Genomic DNA, 26,584 nt, shown 5'->3' with positions numbered 1-26,584 from the left:
AGTGCCTTCCGTCCCCTGTCCTATTGCTCTCCTATATCTCCTATACCTTTCTTCTATTCCTATATCTCTTCTTCTATTCTTTCATTGATATGTTCTATCACTATACCTTCTTTTCTATTATTTCTTAGATATATTTTATTATGAGTATCTCCTCTATAACCTTCATCATGTATTTTACTATGTGTTTAATAGATATATACCCACTAAAACCCTCATTGTGCATTGGACAAAATAAATAAATAAATAAATAAATAAATAAATAAAATAAAGTGTTAATAGAAAGAAAAAATGCTTGACGTTAAATAGCATGTAGCAAATCCTCTGGAGCAGTGGGCCATGAGACAATTGAGCCTTTCCCCAAAGTTTGTAAGCCTTGAAAAATGGCCCAAGCCGGTGTTTTTCAAAGGCGCTGGTGGTGTTAGAACTAAAATCAAGGCCTGAACTTATACTTCAGGACCAGCCTTTGCACTGTAACCAAATGTCAGTCTTCAAGGTGTTGCAGGTGGTGGGAAGACAGAAAATAGTTTCACTTTTGTTTAGGGAGAAGAGTCAAAGTTAAATATTTTCCAAATTTTTGAACATGCCAAGTTTTGCCACCACTGCCCTAACCCTACTGAATGCAGCAATGCTAATTTCTCCTACCCTCAAAATATCGCTACAGAGCACTGCACATCAAGACAACTACACACAAGAACAGTTCCCCCCAACCAATGCGATCACTCTGCTAAAGAAATAATTCCCTCAATACTGTCAAACTATTTACTAAGTCTGCACTACTATTACTACTGTTTTCCCCCCTCATTCTATCACCCATTTCCTCCCACTCATGACTATATGGCTGTAATTTGTTGCTTGTATCCTTAAGATTTTTATTAATATTGATTGTTTTCTCATTGCTTATTTGACCCCAATGACAATCATTGTGTTGTACTTCATGATTCTTGACAAATGTATATTTTTCTTTTATGTTCACTGAGGGGATATGCACCAAAGACAAATTCCTTGTGTGTCCAACCACACTTAGAAACATAGAAACATAGAAGACTGATGGCAGAAAAAGACCTCATGGTCCATCTAGTCTGCCCTTATACTATTTCCTGTATTTTATCTTACAATGGATATATGTTTATCGCAGCCATGTTTAAATTCAGTTACTGTGGATTTACCAACCTTCCCTACCAAACCTTCCCCAATGTCACTCACAAACATATTAAAAATAATAGGACCCAGAACAGACCCTTGTGGCACACCGCTTGTAACCTGTCTCTGCTCAGAATACTCGCCATTAACAATAACTCTCTGATGTCTATGCTTCAGCCAGCTTGAAATCCACTGAAGTATCCAGGGATTAAGTCCAATCTTCACTAATTTATCTATCAGCTCTTTATGTGGAACTGTATCAAAGGCTTTGCTGAAGTCCAGATAGGTAATATCCACTACACCACCTTGATCCAACACCTTTGTGACATAGTCAAAGAAATCAATGAGATTAGTCTGACATGATTTGCCTTCAGTAAAGCCATGCTGATTTGGGTCCAATAAGTTATTGTTTTTTAGGTGCTGATTTATCCTCTTTTTGAGGATAACTTGGCCAAGAAAGAATTCTCTTCTCTTTTCTTTTCTTTTCTTTTCTTTTCTTTTCTTTTCTTCCCTTCCCTTCCCTTCCATTCCATTCCATTCTGTGTAAATAGTTACAGACTACAACATTAACCACAAATCCTTCATTTCTCCCCCACCATTAAAAAAAACCTCTTCAGAAAACAATTGTGTCAGCACAAAATTGAATAAAGGTGAAAGAAAATTATTGTTTTGGGGAAAGAAATAAGTATTTCAAAGTGTTAAGTAACAATGTAAATAAAAGCAAATAAAGCCTATAATATAAGCTATTAATATATGTAAACACTAAGAGGCAGTGTGGTGCAATTGTTCAGACACTGAAATAGAGTCAGGAAAACCCAGTTCCTGTGTATTGTATTGTCATCTCACTGTGTGATTGCTTGCCAGTCATTCTCTCTGGGGCCACTCTACATCAGAAAGTTATTTGTATGTTTATTTGTTCATTTAGTTAATTTATTGGCCACTCAGGGCAGCTGACTATATTGTGGAGAACTTTGACCTTGTCCTCTGCAGGGATGGTTCATTTCTGAGGATTCACTTTCTGTTTATTCATTCTGCCAGCAACTTTCCACTGGCTTTACTGGTAGAAATTTAGAGTAAGCTAGGTCAGTGTTTCCCAACCTTGGCATCTTGAAGAGATCTGGACTTCAACTCCCAGAATTCCCCAGCCAGCATTTGCTGGCTGGGGAATTCTAGGACTTGAAGTCCAGATCTCTTCAAGTTGCCAAGGTTGGGAAACACTGAGCTAGGTGATAACCCAGCACTGCCCAGGTATTTATAGATGTCAAAGCTTTTGTCTGACAGGGGCGGATTCCCAATTCCACTGCTAACAGTGCGCTGCACACACAGCTTTACTTCTGCTGCGGGCACACGCACATGTCCCATTCTGCACATTCACAAGAAGTAAAATCTTTGAGAAAAATTATGGATTGTGCAGAGATGAGTAGATTGACTTTGAAACTTAAAGATAAACAAGACTCTGATTATTATAAAATTTGGGGGAAGTTCTATGATTGGATAGAAAATTAAGAGTTACATTATGTATGTATTAGTAATTGCTTAATTTTGGAAAAATAGAAACAGTGAATTTGATTCAAGCTTTGCAAGCCAGATGGCAAAGATGAGAAATGATGGTAGCACTATATAATGATATAACACAAAATTTACTTATTGTTTAGATTTAAACATATAGAACTTTATTTTACGATGTAGGTTACATATTATGAATAGTTTCTATTACTAAAGATACATATATATAGAGAGAATTTTTAATCAATTATATGATATAAGATTAAATTTAGATAAAAGAGATTTATGCATCTAATTATTTCCAAGTGCTTAAACTTTAATGTGATAAAAGACTTATCTTACTTCTTTGTAATAGTGTGCAATAAAATATAACAGATTAAAAACTGAGTGAGGGAGAAAAAAATAAAAGAAAGATGCCTAGAATTTGAATGTTTTAATTTTGTATTATTTTTGGATACTGGAAAACATCACTATTAGTCTTTTAAATGTGTCAGTATTATTTGGCTAGAGTTGTGTAAAATAAAAATATAATTGAAATACACCCCCCCCCCAAAAAAAGAGATTTATTATTCTTTACATTGTTGTAACCTTTAGTAGTAAGATGGTGAGGGGAAAATTTTAACGTAGAATTTTAAGAACTGCTAATAATGGGTTTTTTTAAAATAAATTTTTATTGATTTTTAAAAGTTTACATAAAACAAACATATAACAGTGCACAGTGCATGTGCCCATCACCTAACAACAACACACACCCCATCACCCCCACCACCCATACAAGAGGATTCAAAAAAATTTAATTGTTTATCTATTATTCCTTGGCTCTATCTTGATCAAGTATTATTAAAAGAGTGATTGCAATTTATTTTTCATATTTACATCACAGATTCTACTTAACATATAATCTTTTACCTTGTTTCATCGCACCATCAGCTTCTCCAATTTATTCTTATCAAAATTATTTAATCTTATTTCCATAATTTCAAAATGTATGTGATCCACCATATACCAGTACCAATTTTGTAGTGTCCATTTTGTAGAATCTTTCCAACCTAATACCATCACGGCTTGAGCACTTTCCAATGCTGCGGTTTTAATTTCCTTAAATTCTCCTAGTTCTCTATATTTGATTAAAATTGCTATTTCTTTTGTAATAATCCAATTAATGTTTAACATTTTATTAATTTCATTCTGGACTACATTCCAGAATTTCTGCACACTCCCAAATCATATGCATAAAAATCCCTTTTTTCTGGCATCCGTGCCAACATATGCCCTTCTCTTTCCCCTGGAAGTGTGCAATTTGTACAGGTGTATAGTACCATTTATGTAAGATTTTTCTTCTCATCTCTCTAACTCTCGTATTTTTAATCTTGTATATATTTTCTATTATTTCTTTCATTTCTCTTTCATCTATTTGTAAATCATCCTGCCAACATCTTGTTAAACTTTTTGTTACTTCTTCTTCCATTTGTAATAGCATTCTATATATACTACCGGCTTGTGCTTTACTTTCATTTGTCTTTTCACTTATTATTTTTTCTACACTATTTTCTTCCCGTAAGAAGGCTTCTTTATTCTCACTTTTGTTTAAGTATGTACATATTGCATTGATCTGCAACCATTTCTGTTTGCCAATCCACCATTCCAATCTAGTTCTACTAACTCTTCCATCTTTCTCATATAATTGCTCAATTCTCGTTATTCCTTTACTATTTAATATTTTAATAATTCTACTTAGATTAACGTCATCCCCTATATTCAATACATGTAACGTTGATAGCCTGGATACCTTTATTCCACTTGTCCTCTGCCATTTAAGCCATATTTCTAAACATGCTTTAAAAGGATCACTTAAGGTACTGGTTTCAATTCTACTCCAATTTTTAAATAATAGTTCTTTATTATTTATATTATTAATTTCTTTTTCTATTCGTACCCATTTCTTTTCCCCCCATAACTGTAGCTCCATTAACCTTTCCATTTGAAATGCATTTCTATATAATACTAGACATGGGCTGCCCCCCCCCCTCTTTCTCTTGTGCATTCTGCCAATGTTTCCTTATTCTGGGTTTTTTATCTCCTTCAATCCAAAAATTTAGTCTGTTATCCCATTCTCTTAATTTTGCCTCAGGAAAACTACCAGGTAGAACCTGAAACAAATACATTATTTTTGGTATTATCATCATCTTAAGGGCCCTAATCTTAGCCATTCTTCCTAACTTTTTACCCTTCCAATTTTTAATCTGCTTCTGGATTTTTTTCCATATTAGGTTATAATTGGCCGTTGCTATTTTTATTGGATTCTTGAATAACCAAATTCCCAAGTATTTCATTTTTTTACAACCTAGTTTCAGTCCTGAAGTTTTTTGAATCTCGATTTGCTCTTTAGGGCCTGTATTTAAACATATTATCTCTGATTTGTCTATATTAACCTTCAGTCCAGATTGATCTTTAAATTCCTGAAGTAGTATCATTATTCTTTTCATCATTTCAATTGGGGTTTCAGACATCACTATAGCATCATCTGCAAATAAGTTTAATTTCAATTCCAATTCCCCTATTTGATAGCCTCTCCATTCCTTATCATTTCTAATTTTGTTTGCTAGGGTCTCAATTGCTAATGCAAATAACATTGGGGATAGTGGGCAACCCTGCTTAGTTCCATTTTGAATTTTAACTATTTCTGTTCTATTGCCATTTACTCTAATTTGAGCCACATTATCCTTATATATTGTTTCTATAACTCTACAAAATATGTTTCCCATATTTAAATCTTTACATAATTGAAATAGGTAGTCATGGTTAACTTTGTCAAAAGCCTTATAGACATCTAATTTTAAAATGCATAATTTTCTTTTGGTACTGGTAGCATGGTGTAAAACATTGACCACGTTTCTTATTGGTTCATAAATTTTCCTTCCTTTCACAAATCCATATTGATCTTCTCCAATTATTTTTGGTAATATATTCTCCACCCTATTTGCCAATATTTTCATAAATATCTTATAATCTTGATTTAATAGGCTGATGGGGCGATAAGAACTCGGATCCATTAAATCACGATCTGGTTTTGGGACCGTTATAATTTCTGACATTTTCCACGTCTTTGGAGTTTCAAAAGTCTCCAATACATTATTGAACAATTTCTCCATATGCGGTAATAATTCATTCATATACACTTTATAATATTCAGCAGTAAAACCATCTGGACCAGGAGCTTTGGCCGGTTTCAATCCCTTAATAACTCTAGATATCTCCTCACTTGTAATTTTTGCATTTAACATTTGGGCATCTTCTTCTTCTAATTTCTTTTTAACCTCTGAGGTTTGCGAAACAACATACTCTTTTTTATATAATTCCCCATAGAATTCTCTCATTATTTTTTCCATTTCTACATTACTACGTTTTATTACACCATCCTTATCTTTTAAAGCAGAGATGTAAGATTTCTCTTTTCTTTTTTTCAAATAATGTACCATTTGCTTCATTGATTTGTGACTCCACCCTCTAATTCTATGTTTCATAATCATATTCATTTTATTCCATCTTTCTTCATCAAGTAATTGCAATTTCTTTTTCTTAAATGATAATAATAAATTCCATTCTCTATTTCTTGTAATTTTTAAAGTTTCTTGGATTAAATCTATTTCTTTTAATAAATTATTCCTCTTAACATCCCAGGATTTCCTAATAAAAGCTTCAGTACTAATGCAGTTGCCCCTCATTACTGCTTTATGTGTATCCCAAACTATTGTTTGTTTAACCTCACCTGTTGCATTAATACAAAAGAATCCATTAAGTTCCCTTTGTAATTTAATTCTACTCTCCTCATTTGCTGAGACAATGGGGTTATACCTTCAAATTCTTTGTTTACTACAAACCTCTATCTCTATCACAGCTAACAGAGGAGCATGGTCTGATAGCCAAATAGTTTTTACTTCCGCTTTCTTAAACTTTACCTTATCTGTTTTATTAATTAACATATAGTCTATACAGCTAAATTTATTATGTCTTGCAGAATAGAAGGTATCTCTATTAGCTACGTTTTCATGAAGATCCATCATAATGAGTTTATTTAGATGTAATTTTTTCTTTTCCCCCTTCCCTGCTGTTAATTCCAGATTAAAGTCTCCTGCTAAAATCACAATACCTTCCGCAAATTCATCTAGTTTCCGTTTTACATTTATTATAAATTGTTTTGCATTTACATTGGGAGCATAAATTACCGCTAAGGTTACTAGCTTGTTACTTATTTTCCCCTTAATAAATAGCATTCTGCCATCTTTGTCCCTTTTAATATTACTTAACTGAAAATGAACTCTTCGGTGCAACAAGATGGCAACTCCTTTTGCCTTATTCATTGCTCTCGACTCGTAAACTTCCTGCCATTCTGCATTTGTGACTAATCTGTCTGTTTTTTCCTTTCCCTTATGAGCTTCATATAAAAATAAAACATCTGCTTTACTGTCCTTTGCCAGCTTCATGATTCTATAACGTTTTTTCTGTGATGAGAGACCATTTACATTCAGCGATAATAATCCTATATCACCCATTTACATAATTTAAATACATTTCCCCTTCCAACAAAACAGAGCCTACCGGAAAAATATTTTTTTCATTACAATGAATCCCCACCCTGATGCCCCTATCCTGGCCTCCCCCCCCAGGGGGAGGCAACGAAAAAAACTTCCGTTACTAAGAGGCACTCCTGGATCTGCGTTCCTCAGAAAGCCCCCCCTTCTTCCCCATTTTACAACATAATAAAAGATTCCCCCCTCCTTCCCTCCTCTCCCCCTGTTAACTAACGAGAACAACCAAACAAGAAATACAGAAAAAAGAATAATTGGTTGAAAAACTTGATACCATATTAGCAAGTCAACTCAGTTCAGTTTATTATTTTTTCTTCTGTCGAGTGACCCTTGGCTCGTCTTTCTTTTCTGCCTGGAGTGAGGCCAGTTCTCTTTGAAGTGCTGCAATCTTTTCTCCCTTACTTTGCCCTGCATCACGGAACGGTTGGAGAAACAATTCTTCTTCTGCTGCGTCTGGTCGATCCACCGATGATTGACTCTGGGTTGCTCCCTCCGGATTTAACCCCAATTGAAAAAGCAGCTTTCTTCCCTCTTCTAACGATCTCGCCTGGAAAACCTTGGAATCTTTAAACACAATTATTGTAGCAGGATAGCGCCACGAAAATCTGATCCCATTTTCATAAAGTTGGGAGGATACTTCTCTCATCTGGCTTCTCATCTTGAGGGTTTCAGGAGACAAATCTTTTAAAATGCGTATTGGAGAAGCTTTGTAACGTAAGTTTAAAATCTGTTTCAACTCTTTAAATATTTCTGCAGCTCTCCTCTCTGAAACAAATCTTACAACAATATCCTTTGAGTCCCCACGCTTGCGGGATCCAAAAGCCCAATGCGCTCTTTCGAATTCTTGCAACTCACATTTAACTAAGAACTGCTAATAATGTATAAAATTAACAGAAAATTTTATACGGGAAGAGAGATAAGACCCTCCATGGAGCGAGTGATGAGAAAAGAAAAGTTTGTATATAATTGATTTTAAGCATTGTTGTTGTGTTTATAACCATATATTGTTTTATATCATGGTGGAGAAAAATAAAAAAAAATTATACCGTACAAGAAGCAAAATCTTGCGAGGGGACGCACATGCGTGTGAGATTTTGGCTATTTTTTTTTTTTTGCTTTCACGGATGCACAGAAGCAAAAACTTAGGTAAAATCTCATGTGTGGGTGTGTCCCCTTGTGAGATTTTGCTGGGACATGCGCATGTGCCCGCAGCAGAAACAAAGCTGCAAGTGCAACTTAATTTTCGATATTGGTAGGCCATCCTTATCCATACTGGTAGCAACCTGATACTGGTCTTATTGTGCCCTACTATCTTCACAGGCCTACTATGTGAAGGAGGCCTAGGCCTTAAAGGCCCACTGTCTGAGGGAGCACACTCAATCGAAGGCCTCTGAACTGGCCTAATCCAACTCCTTTTATAGGCCTACTGTTGTGCTTGCCTAATCAGGCTCTCTTCTTCCTCCCATGACATTGTGAATAATTGCCCTCTAGATGCCTTACTCACTCTCCCTAAAGGTTTCCAGAGGTATCTTGGAACACACAGATACACACTCACACATACCCCAGGCGTGTCTTAACCGCACATTGTTTGTCTCAGGAAGTAAGTCATCTGTGTACCAAGTTTGGTTGAAATTGCTTCCGGTGTTCCGGAGTTATGCTAGAATACACATACATACTGTATTTCCCTGAAAATAAGCCCTCCTCGAAAATATTTAAAGGCATGCACAAGTAGTCCACGCCATTTCCTCTGGCCAGGATTAAAGAGACAGAGCTGGAAATCAGGCAAGACAGCAAAAGGAGACCTCCGCGAAAATGAGTCCAAGTGCTTATTTCGGGGTTCAGAAAAATACAAGACAGGGTCTTATTTTGGGGAAACACAGATACTGTACATCCATCCATCCATCCATCCATCCATCCATCCATCCATCCATCCTTTATTAGATAGAGATAGATAGATAGATAGTTAGATAGATAGAAAGAAAGATAGAAAGATAGAAAGATAGAAAGATAGAAAGATAGAAAGATAGAAAGATAGAAAGATAGAAGATGGAGTAATACAACCATGCTACTTCATTTATTTTTAATTAAATTTCAGTCTTGGGTTTGTATGCCATTCAATCTACTATGACCAGAGAGGCCCACAAATCTAATAACCAAACAACAAAAGTAATGTTCCCAACCAAAATTATTTTTAATAATACTGATGTCAAACATTGCATGATACAATAGGCATGGGTGCCCTTTTATCACAGGTTCATTTAGCCACACTGTTTGCCTAGGAATCATGGGGAAAAGGAAGCAGTAAATCATTTTGACAGGATGTTGATATCTTCCTTGTAAATAATGCTACATATGTTAATCACTATGAACTTGATCTTCATGCTAAGTACAGAGGGGAGATATTAATCTACAGTTACTATGCAATTGAGATTCCTTATAACTACTGTGTTTTCCCTAAAATAAGTCCCTGTCTTATGTGGGGGGGGGGGGTTTGAACCCTGAAATAAGCACTTGGCCTTATTGCCATGCACTCAAAAGCCTGATTGGGCCTATTATCAGGGGATGTCTTATTTACAGGCAAACAGGTTACATATGATTTTTAAGTAAATGAGGAATTGCTTGTGGTACTTTAATCTGCTACTTTATGAAAGAGTTCAATCAGCTATCTAATTAATATTGACAAACTCTTGGTCAGGCCGGAGGTTTGGAGGTGCTTGGAGGTTTTGGCCTGTCACATCATGCTATATTCTTTTGGAATGTTTCTTGCTGTGGGAACTTAGGGGGTGGGGGTTGGCTGCATGTCATGACACATTCCTTTTTAGGTTCCCAAGGTCACCTTTTTTTACACAGTGGGAACGGAAGCTACTGGGTGTTGCATGATTACGCTGACAGAAAATGAATGGTTCATGTCATGCGCTTGAGGGAGGAGATACAAGGAAATGAACTCTAACCCAGGTGGAGATATGTTAGATTCAGGTTTCTCCAATTGTGTTGAACATGGCTCTGTTAATAAATTGGAACTTTGAAGAAATTGAAGCCTTGGAATATGATTTATTTCTCAAATGCTTTTTGGAATGCTGACAATAACCTGAATCTCATCTAAATGCTGATCCAGGTACCCCCACCGTGGGGAGCTGTCCAGGGTCCTGAGCCCATCACCATCCTGACACCGGGTGGTGTAAAACTCAGGAAAATTGAGAGGGAAGTGGCAAGCACACTGAAATCCTACCCCTTCAACAATCCAAAAGTGAATCTGCCCAGAAACCTGAAAGAGGAGAAGCCCAGCTGGCCTTGGAGTTCTTCCCTCTGCTGGAGCAGGCCTTGCCAGGGACAATTGGAGGGGTGAGTTCTCCCCCGAGACAAGCAGAGGTGCCTTCCATGGGTACGAAAGTGTCCTCAGTCCCAGGGTGGAGGAAATCAGAGGCAACATATGCTGGATGCCCTGAAGATGAGAGAGCTTTGCTTCCATATCGCAGCCACTGTTATGTAGACTATCAGCAGGACAACTAGGTGGAGCTGCTGTCATTTGCAGAAGTAGCATTCAACAACGCCATCCACAGCAGCATGGGGCTAATCCCTTTCCAGATCACCAATGGCCAAGTGTTCATTCCCATGCTGGAGCTATCTACAGAGGCCCCCACTTCAATGTCCCTGACTGAGTAGATGGAGAAGCTGAGAAAAGGATGGGAGGAACCAAGAAAGAACTAGTTGAAGCAGCAAAAGCCTATAAAAAACAAGCAAAAAAAGCACCAATCAGTCCAGCCCCCTTTATGCAATCTGCTTTTTATGAAATAGTATAATCAGCTATCTTGACAAACTCTGCTCTATACATAGACATTTAATTCAAATTGCTCAATAAGCATGCATTGTCTGAATCATGTGCCACTTGCAAATGGAACATTTTGCATTGATGAGAATACTGATTATTTAAGTATCATTTTTCCAACTATTCTCATACATATGACTGCAAATAAGATATTTAATCAATTAATCTGTTGTTTGATAGATCTTTCTGTGTTTTCGTGTGCATGCTTTTGAGAAGTGTTAGCTCCTGACAACCTCCTGGATTAATGCATGTAGTTTTCTTGGAAACATTTCAGAAATCTTTGCCTCTTTAGTAAAACTGACCCAAGGTCATCCAGCTGGCTTTACATCTAACGTACAACTAGAATTTGGTCTCCCAGTTTCTAGTTTGATGCCTTAACCACTACATCCAACTCTCTCATAAGTAGATAAATCCGAATATAAGTCCTTCCTCAGGATGTGGCAGCCAAAAAAGAAAGGGTAAATGTTGTTAAGATTTTAGAGGAATTAGATCAGGGATATCAAACTGGATTTCATTGAGGGTCGGATCAGCATTGTAGGTCTCCACAGGCCAGTGGGTGTTGGAAATGGATGGATGCCTCCTGCACCACCATGCCAGCCAAAATGGTGTACAGGGCACAGGGGTTTCAGCTGCCCAGACCGAAAATGGGATGGGGGAGGCCAGCCTTTGAATTCACATATTAACCTTGGGCCTGACGGGGTGCATGCCTCCCCCATCCCATTTTCGGTCTGGGCAGCTGAAGCCTCTGTGCCCCATTTTGGCCAGCAAAGTCTCTTAAATTGGGGTTTTTAAAATTACTTTTTATATTAGATTTGTTATATTTGTCTTTTTTACTGCTGTTAGCCGCCCCGAGTCTGCAGAGAGGGGTGGCATACAAATCTAATTAATAAATAATAAATAAATAAAATAAAGTGCTTCAGGAAGCTGGCCAGGTTGAAAATAGGGCATGTGGGAGTTGCGCACAACCCTTCTCCCCTGTTTTGGCTGCCAGAGGCACCACAAGCTAGTCCTTTGCTATCTCCCGGCTGGCTCCCCTAGGCCAAATTTAAGTACCCTGTGAGCTGGATCTGGCTCAAAGGCCTTACGTTTGTCACCCCTAAATCAGATGGATCAGTGGGTTATGCCATGCTGTGATGGAGAGAGAAGGGAAGCAATAACCACCAGCCTTTTTATCCAACTTGCCATATTCATTACTAAAATATTGAATTGAATGTACATTTCACTGAAATGGATATCTATTGCATCCTATTAATCCAATATTTTTTGTTTTATCCTACAGGTCATAATTGACTTCCAACTGGTCACTTAACGAAGTTACCTCCCCAGAGCTACTTAAGATGTCGTTTCAGAGTTAAGCTAGTCAGCAACTGACATACCTTTATGATTATTTGCAGCATCCCATGGTCTCATAACCAAAACTTGCAATTGGTTTATTTATTTATTTATTTGTCAGTTTCCGGCTTTCAGTCCCCAGCAAAAAATGCCCATTGGGGAAAATTTCCTTAGCAAGCACATGTTTTAAGTAATAACTATCATAGCACCAAATCTGGCCACATGCTATCTTGACTTATGCAAAAACTTAAAGAGTATAATTCTTGGCTCAAGTTTTCGGTGATTTTTTTTCTAGTTTCCAGCTTTTACTTCCCACTTTGAGCAAAAACTGTCCATTGGGGGAAATGAATTTTCTTACCCAATGCATATTCACTTAATGACTATCATTGTAACTATCATACCATAGAATCTGGTCATATGATATCATGACTTAAGACTCTAATTCTGGGCTTGATTGCAGTCAAGGACTACCTGAAAATACAATCTGGGTATAATGAATTTCAGTGATATGGGAGCTGAGTAATATAAAGCAGCGGTCCCCAACTTTCGACTACATAGATTGGTGGGGGGTGGGGGAGGGGAATGGTGTGTGCACTCAATCTAATCCCATGCATATACAAATGAAGCTTTCCACGCTTCTATGCTGCTTGTGTGAGCCAGTTCCCAACGGACAATGGATCAGTATGGGGCTGTGGAGCAGTGCTTGGGGAACCCTGATGTAAAGGGTCTATTACCATACCAGCTGTTAAATAAATCTGAAAGCAACATAATCAAATGCTTTTTATTTCAGTTCTGATTACCTGAAAGACTGCAGCAAAATGAGAATTATATAAGGTACAGTACGTATCATTTCTAGATATTTGAGATTCAAATAAAAGAATAGACTCAAACTGCTTGATTAAATGATAATCACAAAAATATATGTGTGTGCTCATTCTATCACTGTGTACATTTGCTATGATAAACCAAGCAGCGGCATCTACAACTAGCCATGACATCGCCCAAATAACAAAACATGATGTCACAGTGGAAGTTGAGCTGATTGTACTTGCATCATCACATGGAAATGTACACAGGACAAATACATAGTTACATCTGTGTTGTAATACCTTGATTCATGCTTAGCAACCATTCCCCCGCAGCCCACATTCCTATATAAACAAAGCAATTTGGCAGGATTATATCTCCCAGTCGCAACACTTGTACTAAAAACTTATTTTCTTGACTTGATTAAAAATAATTCCGGAAAGAAGTGAAATACAGTATTATGGAGTATTACAAAGTAACTATCTCTATCCTAATTACAGAGAAGATAGTAAGTGTGATAGTGATAGTGAAAGCTCAGTAAAACATGGCTTAAAGAAATGTGTTGAGGAATTAAGGGTAAAAACCATCGTACCAATATATTCTGGATGCACCCATTATGGAGAAGAATATCTACCCATGAACATGGTGCTGTTTTTAGATCGGTCTTTAACAATAAAGATGAAGGGATGGTCAATTTTGAATTCAGTTGCAAGAACTACACTCTTGATTCCCATTATTACACCAGTGGCAGCCGGTACCTCAGTGCCTTCTTCACTGATTTCTGCAAATGATTTGTGAACCACTTCAGATAAGACTAAATCATTGTTAGTTGATCTTCTAGAGAAGTCTGCCTTGCCCTAATCAAATGCATCTGTCATTCTCCTGCTTCTCAGAACAGGCTTCAGGTCATATTTTTCTTCCAATTTAAATTTGGGAAAGGAGAGTTCAGCAGCTGCCTCAGTGCCTTCTTCACTTATTTCTATGAATGATTTGTGAACGACTTCAGATATGACTGAACCATTGTTAGTTGACGTTTCAGAGAGGTCTGCCCTGCCCTCATTGTTAGTTAACATTCCAGAGAAGTCAGCCTTGCCCTCCTCAAATGCATCTGTTATTACCATGGTTCTCAGAACAGGTTTCAGGTCATATTTTTCTTCCAATTTAAATTTGGGAAAGGAGAGTTCAGCAGCTCCCTCAGTGCCTTCTTCACTGATTTCTATGAATGATTTGTGAACAACTTCAGATATGACCGAACCATTGTTAGTTGACGTTTCAGAGAGGTCTGCCCTGCCCTCATTGTTAGTTAACATTCCAGAGAAGTCAGCCTTGCCCTCCTCAAATGCATCTGTTATTCCCATGGTTCTCAGAACAGGTTTCAGGTCATATTTTTCTCCCAATTTAAATTTGGGAAAGGAGAGTTCAATTTCTCTTGGGATCACCTTCTCTGGATTGACCCAGCCCACAAATTTCTCATATGTAATTTCTCTCTTCAGCTAAAATAAGATGAAAAGCATTAAAGGAGAAAGAAATTCCTGGTTATATGACAATATGACTTATCCTGATATTCACACAAGTATGATGCAGGTGTTCACAGTGACAGAAAACTCATGAAAGTCATAAAAATAATGTCGATCTTAGATTCCAGAGAAAAAAATAGGATTATAAATTTTCTTTTATTTAAAGTAAATCAATTTCTAACTCAATACATTATTTAACAAACGTGAAATATAAATCAGATCCACCTGGCAGAGTCACTAATTCAGTGGTGTCAAACTCAAGGCTCAGTTGCTGGATACTCCCTGTAGGGAGCATATTTGTCTTGCAAATAGCAAAGGTGCAGCCCATTGTGCCCCTGTAAAGCTAAACAAAAAAGGGGGGTGTACGTGGCCCCCTCTGCCCCATTTTTAGCCTGCATAGCATCTTGCAACACTCTGCTGGCCAAAATAGAACTCAGGGGGCCATCTATTCAGTCCTCACATGCCTCATTTTGGCCAGCAGGCTATTGCAGGAGGCATCCATCTCATTCCCCTCTCCCCACTTCCTTGATTATGCCCTGGATTGAGGCCAAAAGGCAAAAGAAAGCAGTATGCTCCCTCCCATATTTGCGTATACCAGGTGATTTGACAGGAAAAATCATTTAATCCCTCCCCTGGTTCAGCTGATATAGGGACTTGTGACCTAGAGGTTAAAGCAACTGCCTAACAGGCAAACAGCCCAAGTTCAAATCCCAGAAGGGTATGGTTAGCCGGTGAGCTAAATAGCTTGAAATAGATCTATACTAGTCTCTATTTCTTTATCAGTATGTATATATTGCATCAGAGAAAACTCACATGCTAATAAGAAATATTTCTATAATTTGTTCATGTTTGTATGAAATGTTATACAGGTTTTCATTCTCGAAAAAACCCAATAATTTATAATTATGATAAAAAGCTTTAAAAAAATCCTAAAAAGAAAAAGTTTAAAACGAGGCCTAATCTTGTATAGTGGTTAAAAGCACTGGATATGAATTACTGTACTATAAACCAAAGATTAACTCCTAGATAATGAGATGACCAAAAAATCCCACCCACGTTTTGGGCCCAGAAAAAATATGTGATCTGAATATTACATGCAATCAATAAAACAAGGATTATACATAGAACACAATTGGACCTCTGAAAAGTATAAGCATGCATATGTATTCAGTACTTGGTTTGGGCCCCTTTTGCAGCAATTACTGCCTCAAAGCGGCATGGCATGGAAGCTATCAACCTGTGACACTGCTGGGGTTAATGGAAGACCAGGATGCTTCAATAGTGGCCTTCAGTTCTTCTGCATTGTTCGGTCTCATGTTTCTCAAGTCTTTCTCTTGGCAATGCCCCATAGATTCTCTAAGGTGAGTTTGCTGGCCAATCAAGCACAGTAATCCCATGGTCATTGAAGCAGGTTTTGGTGCTTTTGTGGGCTGGAAAATGAATCAGCATCCCCATAAAGCTTGTCTGTGGAAGAAAACATGAAGTGCTCCAAAATCTCCTAGTAGATGGCTGTGTTGACCCTGGACCTAATGACCAACACCATCAGATGACATGGCTCCCCAAATCAACTTACTGTGGAAAGTTCACACTGGACTTCAAGCATCTCCGAGACCACCTTCTGCTGCACAGTGAGGTCCCACAGAGTTGATCTCCTTAGGGTCCTATCAACCAAACAATGTCATCTGGTGAGACCTAGGAGAAGAGCCTTCTCTGTGGGGGCCCCAGCCCTCTGGAATCAGTTCCCCCCCTGGAGATTCATACTGCCCCCACCCTCCTCGTCTTCTGAAAGAGTTTAAAAACTCATCTTTGCTGCCAGGCCTGGGGTTCGTCAGATCTCCCCCCCTGACCAATGAAGGCATTGAGGATGATAGTTGAATGAATGGTTTTGATAGATTTTTAACTAGAATTTTAAAGATTGTTTTTAATGTACTATTAATTGGATTGTTATTACTGTTTCCTATTTTTTTCTGTACATGCTGTGAGCCGCCCCAAGTCCTCGGAGAGGGGCGGCATACAAATCCAATTAAATCTTAAATCTTAATCTTAAATCTTGCAGTGTGTGCCTCTCCAGTCTTCCTCCACACTCTGAGTCTTTGGTTTCCAAATGAGATGCAAAAAAGAGGACTTTGGACCACTGAGCAATAGACTAGGTCTGTTTCTCTTTAGCCCAGGTAAGATGCTTCTGGTGATATTTGTTGTTCAGGAGCAGCTTGATAAGAGGAATACAACATTTGAAGCCAGGTACAGGATCTGTCTGTGTGTGGTAGCTCTTGATGCAAGGACTCCAGCCTCAATTCACTTTTTGTGAAAGTCCCTAACACTTTTGAGTGGCCTTTTCCTGACAATCCTCTCCAGGCTGGGGTCATTCTTGCTGCTAGTGCCCCTTTTTCTTCTACACTTTTCCCTTCCACATATCTTTCTATTAAGGTGCTTTGATACAGCACTTTGTGAACATCCAACTTTGTTTGCAATTACCTTTTGAGGCTTTCCTCCTTGTGGAAGGTGTCAATGATGGTTTTCTGCACAACTCTCAGGTTAGCAATCTTTCCCATGATTGTGATTCCTATTGAACCAGACTGAGAGACTGTTTAAAGACTCAGGAACCCTTTGCAGGTGTTATGGCTTAAGGACTTAAATTTATTTCTAAAGAGTACAGGGAGACCTCCACTAATGATCACAATTGAACCCATCCATAAAGAGTAGTAGATGGTTGGAACAAACTTCCAGCAGACGTGGTTGGTAAATCCACAGTAACTGAATGTAATTAGCTGGTTAGGGTGGGACACTTTGAGCCTGGAATATTGCACCTTTTCTACTTTTCTGAAATTGTGGATTTGGGGTTTTCATGAGCTATACCCCATAATCAGGCAGGGGTTCCTCTTCACCGGCACTACCAGAACACTCCTAGCGACTGTTGTGAGTGTTCCCTGTCAGCCTTTGGAATTGTCAGATTCAGAACACGGTTGATGGAGAAACTGTTAATTACCCTGATTTAAGAGATGTGAAAGAAGCTAGTGATGATGAAAATGAAATAAGACAGCCATCCGATGAAAGTATGCAGAGTAAGGCTTCTTCAGATAACGGGGGTATAGAAGGGAGTCCTTGGCTAAGTGCAAAATTCAGAAGGGCAGAGAAAAGGAAAGACAAACTTGGGGGGAAGAGGTTTTAATATGTTATTTCAGAGTGTGTAAATTAATTAATTACATCACATTCGGAAATGACCGGAAGAGATGGATGCTTTTCTTCAAAGTGTTAGAAACAAAATGGGAGCGTATGCTGTTTCTCCGGAGAAGTGAGTTTTATATTGCATGATAAACTGTTTTTTAATAGTGTGAACCTGACCCAGAGATAAGAAGATGTTTGAAGTACACAGCCTGTTATTTTAGAAAGAATTATAACTCCATAGTTTAGTTTGTGAGATTGGAATGTATTTTGCATGCCGGAGCTGTAAATGACGAAATCTGTAAATGTGGAAGGAAAAAATAAAATAAATGTGGTTTTGAAAATTACAAGCCTGTAAAGCTTGTATTCTTGGAGCAGCCAGCCAGATCCCACAAGGGAAAAAAGACTGCAGCCAGACTGCTTTGGCGTGGCTCGGCTCAGCTCAGCTCTCCTTTCCCCCCCTGCTTCTGCTGCTGCATGCTCCTTGTTTTTTCCTCGTTTCTCCTTCCTGGCCTCAGGAGGTGGTCACGTGAGGCAGGAGAGAGGGAAGATTGTCCAAGGCCAAGAAGGAGGAAAAAGGAAAAAAGCAAGGAGCGCAGACGGAGCAGTATCATTAGGGAAAAAAGGAGACCCCTGCCGAGACCAGTAATCCAGGAAGTGACAGCCGCCAGTCAGCTGGAGCTGGGCATGCAGCTTCATTTCTGCTGGTGGAACTGTATTCTACCCTGTCCTGCCTGCTGCCCACCCCTGGCATCTCCATTTCCACTAACAGATCACTGATCCCACCCGTACTGGCTGCAACCCGCTACTGCCCATAATCATCACAATTATTATTATTGTTTTATTATTATTTATTAGATTTGTGTGCCGTCCCTCTCCGTAGACTCGGGGTGGCTCACAACAATAATAAAACAATGTATAACAAATCTAATAATTAAAAGTCACTAAAAACCCCTTATTAAAAAGCAAAACATACACACAAACATACCATGCATAAACTGTATAGGCCTGGGGGAGATGTCTCAATTCCCCCATGCCTGGTGGCAGAGGTGGGTTTTAAGGAGTTTATGAAAGACAAGGAGGGTGGGGGCAATTCTAATCTCCAGGGGGAGCTGGTTACAGAGGGTCAGGGCCGCCACAGAGAAGGCTCTTCCCCTGGGTCCCACCAGATGACATTGTTTCATCGACAGGACAACTCTGTGGGACCTAACCAGTTGCTGGGATTCGTGCGGCAGAAGGCGGTCTTGGAGATATTCTGGCCCGATGCTATGAAGGGCTTTATAGGTCATAACCAACACTTTGAATTGTGACCAGAAACTGATTGGCAACCAATGCAGACTACGGAGTGTTGGTGTGACATGAGCATACCTAGGGAAACTCATGACTGCTCTCGCAGCTGCATTTTGCACGATCTGAGGTTTCCGAACATTCTTCAAAGGTAGTGTTCTGTCTGGGTCACTCCGGAAGCTATAACCAACCCAAAAAGAGAAGCCAGACACACCAGTAAAATTCAAATACAGTTTTATAATGTTCAAGGAAAACGAAGCTAACAGAAAATGTCCTTACAAAGCAGGAAAACTCTGGAACTCCAAATATATACATGAAGGTAATTGTCCATGCATCAATATAGGATTCTTGCTGCCAAGACGAGGCTGTAGATAACAGACATACACCTCCCACGGTTCTTCAAGACTGCTGGGCCACAAGCCAGGAACAGAGACGCCGAGAAACAATGCAGGTTACAGGAACTCCAAACTGATAACACTCCACATGGCTTCAAGAGCTTGCCTGCCTTATAAACCCTTCCCTGCTAATGAGGACCACACCCAAGCCCTGGTGTTCCTTATTCAATGCTGATAATATTTCCTCAATTGCTCCTTCCTTTGATCTTAACGTCTCTGTCGCATGTCAATGACAGCTTGTGCCTCGTCACCTAATGACTCCAAGATACTGGCAGGGGAGAGCCCCTCCCCAGGGCTCCCATGCTGTTCTTCCTCATCACATTCCTGACTGGACCCTCCCCCGTCCGACTGCTCAGCCCCCTCCTCTTTGCTGTCAGCCTCCTCCGGGCATGGAGCCAGCAGAGACGCAGCTGGCCTTTGATCTGCCTCAGGCTGAACCACAACAGGTAGCCCCATGTAAAGAGCATTACAGTAGTCGAACCTCAAGGTGATGAGGGCATGAATGACCGTGAGCAGTGACTCCCAGTCCAAATAGGGCTGCAACTGGTGTACCAGGTGAACCTGGGCAAACGCCCCCCTCGCCACAGCTGAAATATGGTTTTCTAATGTTAGTTGTGGATCGAGGAGGACGCCCAAGTTGCGAACCCTCTCTGAGGGGGTCAATAATTCCCCCCTGGGTGATGGACGGACAGATGGAATTGTCCTTGGGAAGCAAAATCCACAGCCACTCCATCTTATCAGGGTTGTGTTTGAGTCTGTTGACACCCATCCAGACCCCAACAGACTCCAGGCACCGGCACATCACTTCCACTGCTTCGCTGACTGGACATGGGGTGGAGATGTATAGCTGGGTATCATCAGCGTACTGATGATACATCACCCCATGCCCTTGGATGATCTCACCCAGCATTTTCATGTAGATATTAAATAGCAGGGGCGAGAGGACCGACCCTGAGGCACCCCGCAAGGGAGCAACCTAGAGGTCAACTTTTGACCCCCTACTAACACCGACTGTGACCGACCGGAGAGGTAGGAGGAGAACCACTGAAGGACAGTGCCTCCCACTCCCAATCTCTCCAGCCGGCGCAGAAGGATACCATGATCGATGGTATCGAAAGCTGAGAGGTCGAGAAGCACCAGGAGAGAGGATAAACCCCTGTCAGGGGCCCGCCAGAGACAATTATGACAAATCATGGCTTGAACTATCTCGCTTTGCATGTAATGAGTCTCTTTCATATATTAGTTTCACCTTTTATAAGGTGAAATAAATGAATGTTTGCATGATATTCTAATTTTTTGAGTTTCACCTATAAGGAACATCTAGCTTAAAATATTTGCTCACTTACTGTCTAAACACATTTTATTTTAATCACAAATCTTGAAAACTCTTTGAATTTCCTAGCTATGCTTCCCTGCGTTTGGTTCTTATTTATATTTCATCTTTTAAACATGTATTATTGTTTGCATGTTAAGAATAATAAACATTTTTAAAAAATATATAACCTATGTATGGGTGTAAAATGGCTGTCAATCATATAAAATTGCTAAAAGCGGGAGGGAAAATATTAAGTATATTTGCTGCTTTGAGTTATATGCAGTATAAAAAGAAGGGGGAGTCTACAATAGAGAAAGTCCTCAACTTACAACCTCAATTACGTCCAGAATTTCCAGGTTGTTAAGCAAATTGCTACAGTTAAGTGAATCATGTGATTTTTAATAGCAAAAGCACTTAGACTTACAGCATATACCGCTTCATGCACTATCTAAGTATTTTGCAAAGTCAGCATATTGCCCCCAACAATCTGTTTCCTCATTTTCCAATATAAGGAATCTACTTATTCTGCAGTTTCACTACTTGACAACAACTTCTTTTTAAATTACTATTAATAAAATGTGCCCTGCTATATTGTGATTTTTTTAAGAGCATTTCTGCAAATTTTCCAAGTCATCTCATTCCTTTTACATGGGACAGAATGCCTGTTGCTGTGTAGAAGAGAGAAAACATTTGTGGGATGATGAATATAGCAATGATCTGTCTGGCCGGATCAATTATCAGGAATAAAGACCCACTCACACTCCGATTTGAAAGCAATCATAGGCAAAGTCTATTTATCCAGCAAAATTCTGCACTACAAAGGTTAACACAAAGGAATGTGATGTTGGCTGCATTTCTCTCATTAGCAATCGAGTCTGCAATGCCAGCCAGAATAGAGTCATAAGTCTCTTATACTGATGTCTCTGCTTTAACTAATTACTCACACAGTCCAGGGCTATTTTACAGCTCAAGCCAAAAGCAGGGATCAAAATCCAGGGGGATAGGAAAAGCTCTCAGCTCCCAGGCACTGACCTCCATTGCTGAACATTGTTTTCCATGCACCCTTTTCCATCACCTTATCTTTATATACTGCCAAGGAGTGGCCAAATGTCCCATAGATCTAATCAATGCCAAGAACCCTTTCTAGACAGATAGTCATGCCTGGATCTCATCCTCCTTATTCTTGCATCTATCTATCTATCTATCTATCTATCTATCTATCTATCTATCTATCTATCTATCTATCTATCTATCTATTTATTTATTTAATCCAATACATAATGAGGGTTTTAGTGGGTATATATATCTATATACACATAGTAAAATACATGATGAAGGTTGCAGAGGAGATACTCATAGTAAAATATAACTAAGAAAGAATAGAAAAGAAGATATAGTAATAGAACATATCAATGAAAGAATAGAAGAAGAGATATAGGAATAGAAGAAAGGTATAGGAGAGCAATAGGACAGGGGACGAAAGGCACTCTAGTGCACTTGTACTCGCCTCTTACTGACCTCTTAGGAATCTGGATAGGTCAACTGTAGATAATCTAAGGGTAAAGTGTTGGGGGTTTGGGGATGACACTATGGAGTCCGGTAATGAGTTCCACGCTTCGACAACTCGGTTACTGAAGTCATATATTTAACAGTCAAGTTTGGAGCAGTTAATATTAAGTTTAAATCTGTTGTGTGCTCTTGTGTTGTTGTGGTTGAAGCTGAATTAGTCACCGACAGGCAGGACGTTGCAGCAAATGATCTTTTGGGCAATACTTAGATCTTGTTTAAGGCGTCTTAGTTCTAAACTTTCTAGGCCCAGGATTGAAAGTCTAGTCTCGTAGGATATTCTATTTCGAGTGGAAGAGTGAAGGGCTCTTCTGGTGAAGTATCTTTGGACATTTTCAAGGGTGTTAATGTCTGAGATGCGATATGGATTCCAAACAGATGAGTTGTATTCGAGGATGTGTCTGGCAAAAGTTTTGTAAGCTCTGGTAAGTAGTATGAGATTGCCAGGGCAGAAGCTAGGTAGGATTAGGTTTACAACTCTTGAAGCCTTCTTGGCTATGTTGTTGCAGTGGGCTTTGGCACTTAAATCTTTTGTTATTAGTATACCAAGGTCTTTAACCAAGTGGGGATTATCTGTGATAATTTGATTATTCAGTTCGTATTTGGAGTTCAGATTCTTCTTCCCAATGTGTAGGACAGAGCATTTGCTAGTTGAGATTTGGAGTTGCCATGTGTTAGACCACTCAGAAACAGCGTCAAGGTCTTTATGGAGAGTAGTTGTGTTATCGGTGGTGTTGAAGAGTTTTACATTGTCGGCGAAGAGGACACAGTTGCTTGTGATGTAATCGCAAAGGTCATTGATGTAGAGCAGTGTTTTTCAACCAGTGTGCCGTGGCACACTAGTGTGCCGCGAGACATGGTCAGGTGTGCCGCGAAGCTCAGAGAGAGAAAGAAAGGGAGAGAGAGAGAAAGCAAGAGAGAGAGAGAAAGAAAGCAAGAGAGAAAGAGAACAACAGAGAGAGAAAGAAAGCAAGAGAGAGAGAAAGAGAACAAGAAAAAGAAAGCAAGAGAGAGAGCAAGAGAGAGCAAGAAAGCAAGAGAGAGAGAGAAACAGAGGGAAGGAAGGAGAGAGAGAGAAAGACATAGAGGGAGGTAGGGAGGGAGAGAGAGAGCAAAAAAGAGAGGAAGGAAGGAAGGAAGAGAAAGAAAGAGGGAAAGAGGGAGGGAGAGAGAAATAATGCGAAAGGGAGGAAGAGAGATAATTTTTTTTGTCCAAACTTTTTTTAGCGGGCCCCCCCCCACGCTCAATGTGCCCCAGGGTTTCGTAAATGTAAAAAAGGTGCCGCGGCTCAAAAAAGGTTGAAAGTCACTGATGTAGAGAATGAAGAGCGTTGGTCTCAGTACACTACCTTGGGGAACACTGCTTATAACTGGGACAGGGGTGGATATAGTGCTTCCTATTTTGACCACTTGTTGTCTGTTTGACAGGAATGCTGTAATCCAGCTATGGAGGGATCCTGAGATGCCATAGGGGATCCTAATAATCAAAGTCCCCATTGTCTTCTGACTCAGACAATATCCTAACTAGGGATTCTACAGGGATTCTGGTGGTTCCTCATTCCCTAACTCTTCCTCACTCTCACTCTTAAACTCAGATGGCAAGAACACCGGCTTGTGATGCCAGTACTCCTCCATCTCCTGGTCCTTCAAATCTGTGGCCAGACGAGCCAGACATGGACCACTCACAACAGGCAGCAGATAATGTAACCAGCAAAAGTCGTAGTCCATCTCTCCCAGTGCTAATAACTTACTGTGTGACATTACTTTTACATTGCTACTTCTTCTACCAGATGTTATTCTCTCAAAGGGTTGTGTAGTGCTCATTGATTTCTCTTTGGCTTTATTACAAAATTCATTCATTCAAAATTTCTAATAGGGTTATTTTGAAGTTTGTGCACTTAGAAAATTTGATAGATGGGTTCAGTAGAAAATGCCATGTTGTATTGGAGAGAGAGGGGAAGCAACACCCGCCATCCTTTTATCCAACTTGTCATATTCATTACTAAAATAATGAACTTAATTTAATGGGCATTTGGCTTAAATGGATATCCATTCCCTCCTATTAATCAATAAATATTTTTTTACCCCATAGGTCATTATTGACTTCCAACTGGTTTCTTAACGAAGTTACAGCAGTCTTACCCGGAGCTATTTATGATGTGGTTTCAGAGCTAAGCTACCCAGGCATACATCTTGTGGTTATGTGATTGTATTTTGAGCACTTGGCAACGGATTCACCTTTAAGGCAATTTGCAGCATTCGTGGTCCTATGATCACAATTTGCAACTTTTTTTTTTTGCCAGTTTCCAGCTTTCACTTCCAGCTTCCAAAAATGGCCATTGGGGAAAATGAATTTCTTAACAACTGCATGTTCATTTAATGGCCATCATTATAACTATCATACCATAGAATCTGATCACATGATAATTTGACTTAAGGCTCGGTTGCAGTCAAGGACTATCTGAAATACAATTTGTGTACAACTGATGGATTTCATTGATATGAGAGCTGAGCATATAAAGGAGCGGTCCCAGTGAAGGGCTACCAAAATTTTTACTACCACGCTGTGACCGTGGCTTATGCAGGACACCCTGCATTTTCTTTCAACATCTTTCAGTGCAAATTGGGGTGCAGCTCCAGTTTCACTACCCCACTTCATTCTTCCCTGTCCGGGCAGCAGCCCACACTGGAGCGGCCCCAACTTTTGCTTACATGGTTTGACGGTGATGGGGGAAGGGAAGGGTTTGTGCACTCAATCTAATTCATGGGGGGGTTCTATTTTTTTTACTACCACTCTGTGGATGTGGTTTATTTTGTGGGTGTGGCTTCATGGTCCTGTGACTGGGCAGGAGTGGTTTGGTGGTCATGTGACTGGGTGGGAATGGCTTTGTGGTCATGTGACTGGGCGTAGGGGTTGCTGGTGGTCATGTGTCTGGATGATCATGTGACTGGCTGGGTGTGACCAACTTGCCATCACTCACATTAGGGGTTAGAGTTAGTGTGCCTGGCCTCTCTTCACCTCAAAAGCCTCAATGAGATACAATTTCCCTGACTATTTACTACTACTGAACATCCAAAATATATTATTTAATCCTATGTATATATACCATGTATATATACACAAAAAGATACATGATTATATATACTGTATGTGTATGTACACACAAACACACGCACGCACACACACACACATCTTCTAACATTACACTTTCACCTCACTTACTGCATTTGGAAAAACAGAAGAAAAGAAAAGAAAGAAAGCTGAAAACGAGATGGCAACCATATACACAATGCTGGAAGCTTGGTTTCTGCACATGCTCAGAAGAAGAAAAAAAAGTCTACGGAGAGGGGCGGCATACAAATCTAATAAAATAAAATAAAATAAATAAAATAAATAAAATAAATAAAATAAATAAAATAAAATAAAATAAAATAAAATAAAATAAAATAAAATAAAATAAAATAAAATAAAATAAAATAAAATAAAATAAAATAAAATAAAATAAAATAAAATAAAATAAAATAAAATAAAATAAAATAAAATAAAATAAAATAAAATAAATAAATAAAATAAAATAAAATAAATAAAATAAAATAAAATAAAATAAAATAAAATAAAATAAATAAAATAAAATAAAATAAAATAAAATAAAATAAAATAAAATAAAATAAAATAAAATAAAATAAAATAAAATAAAATAAAATAAAATAAAATAAAATAAAATAAAATAAAATAAAATAAAATAAAACATTTTTAAAAAGAAAGCCAAAAACAAGATGGTGACCACATGCACACTGCCAGAAACCTGGCTTCTGCACATGCTCAGAAGAAAAACAATGCAAAAAAATAAAATTTCAAAAAGAAGATGGTAGTCCCCATGGTCTGGCACTGATCTATGGGGTCTGGTGACATCATCATGACGTCACCAGTGGGTCGCTACCAGTTCTGTAGAACTGGTCCAAAATGGGAGGAACCAACCCCTGATTTAATCCCGTGCATGTGTAAATGAAGCTTTGCATGTTCGTCAGACACTTGTGTCATCCAGTTCCCCATTCTATGAGGCTGCAGACCAGGGCTTGGGGATCCCTGATGTGAAAGGGTCTATCACCATATCCGCTATTAAATAAATCTGAAAACAACA

General features: G+C 39.0%; 1 long non-coding RNA gene across 1 annotated transcript; it reads right to left on the bottom strand.

Annotated features, from left to right (window-relative positions):
- Positions 1-9,725: 9,725 nt before the first annotated feature.
- Positions 9,726-15,060, bottom strand: LOC139164701 (uncharacterized). Its single transcript, XR_011558683.1, has 2 exons — positions 14,943-15,060; positions 9,726-10,959 (listed from the first exon to the last, which is right to left on the bottom strand). It is a non-coding gene; the product is annotated as an uncharacterized lncRNA (long non-coding RNA).
- Between the last annotated feature and the right edge of the window lie 11,524 nt (positions 15,061-26,584).

This window comes from Erythrolamprus reginae, chromosome 3 (genome assembly GCF_031021105.1).
Source record: "Erythrolamprus reginae isolate rEryReg1 chromosome 3, rEryReg1.hap1, whole genome shotgun sequence".
NCBI lineage: Eukaryota > Metazoa > Chordata > Lepidosauria > Squamata > Dipsadidae > Erythrolamprus > Erythrolamprus reginae.
Note: the sequence above shows the minus strand (reverse complement) of the source record. Positions and strands in the feature narration are given on the sequence as shown.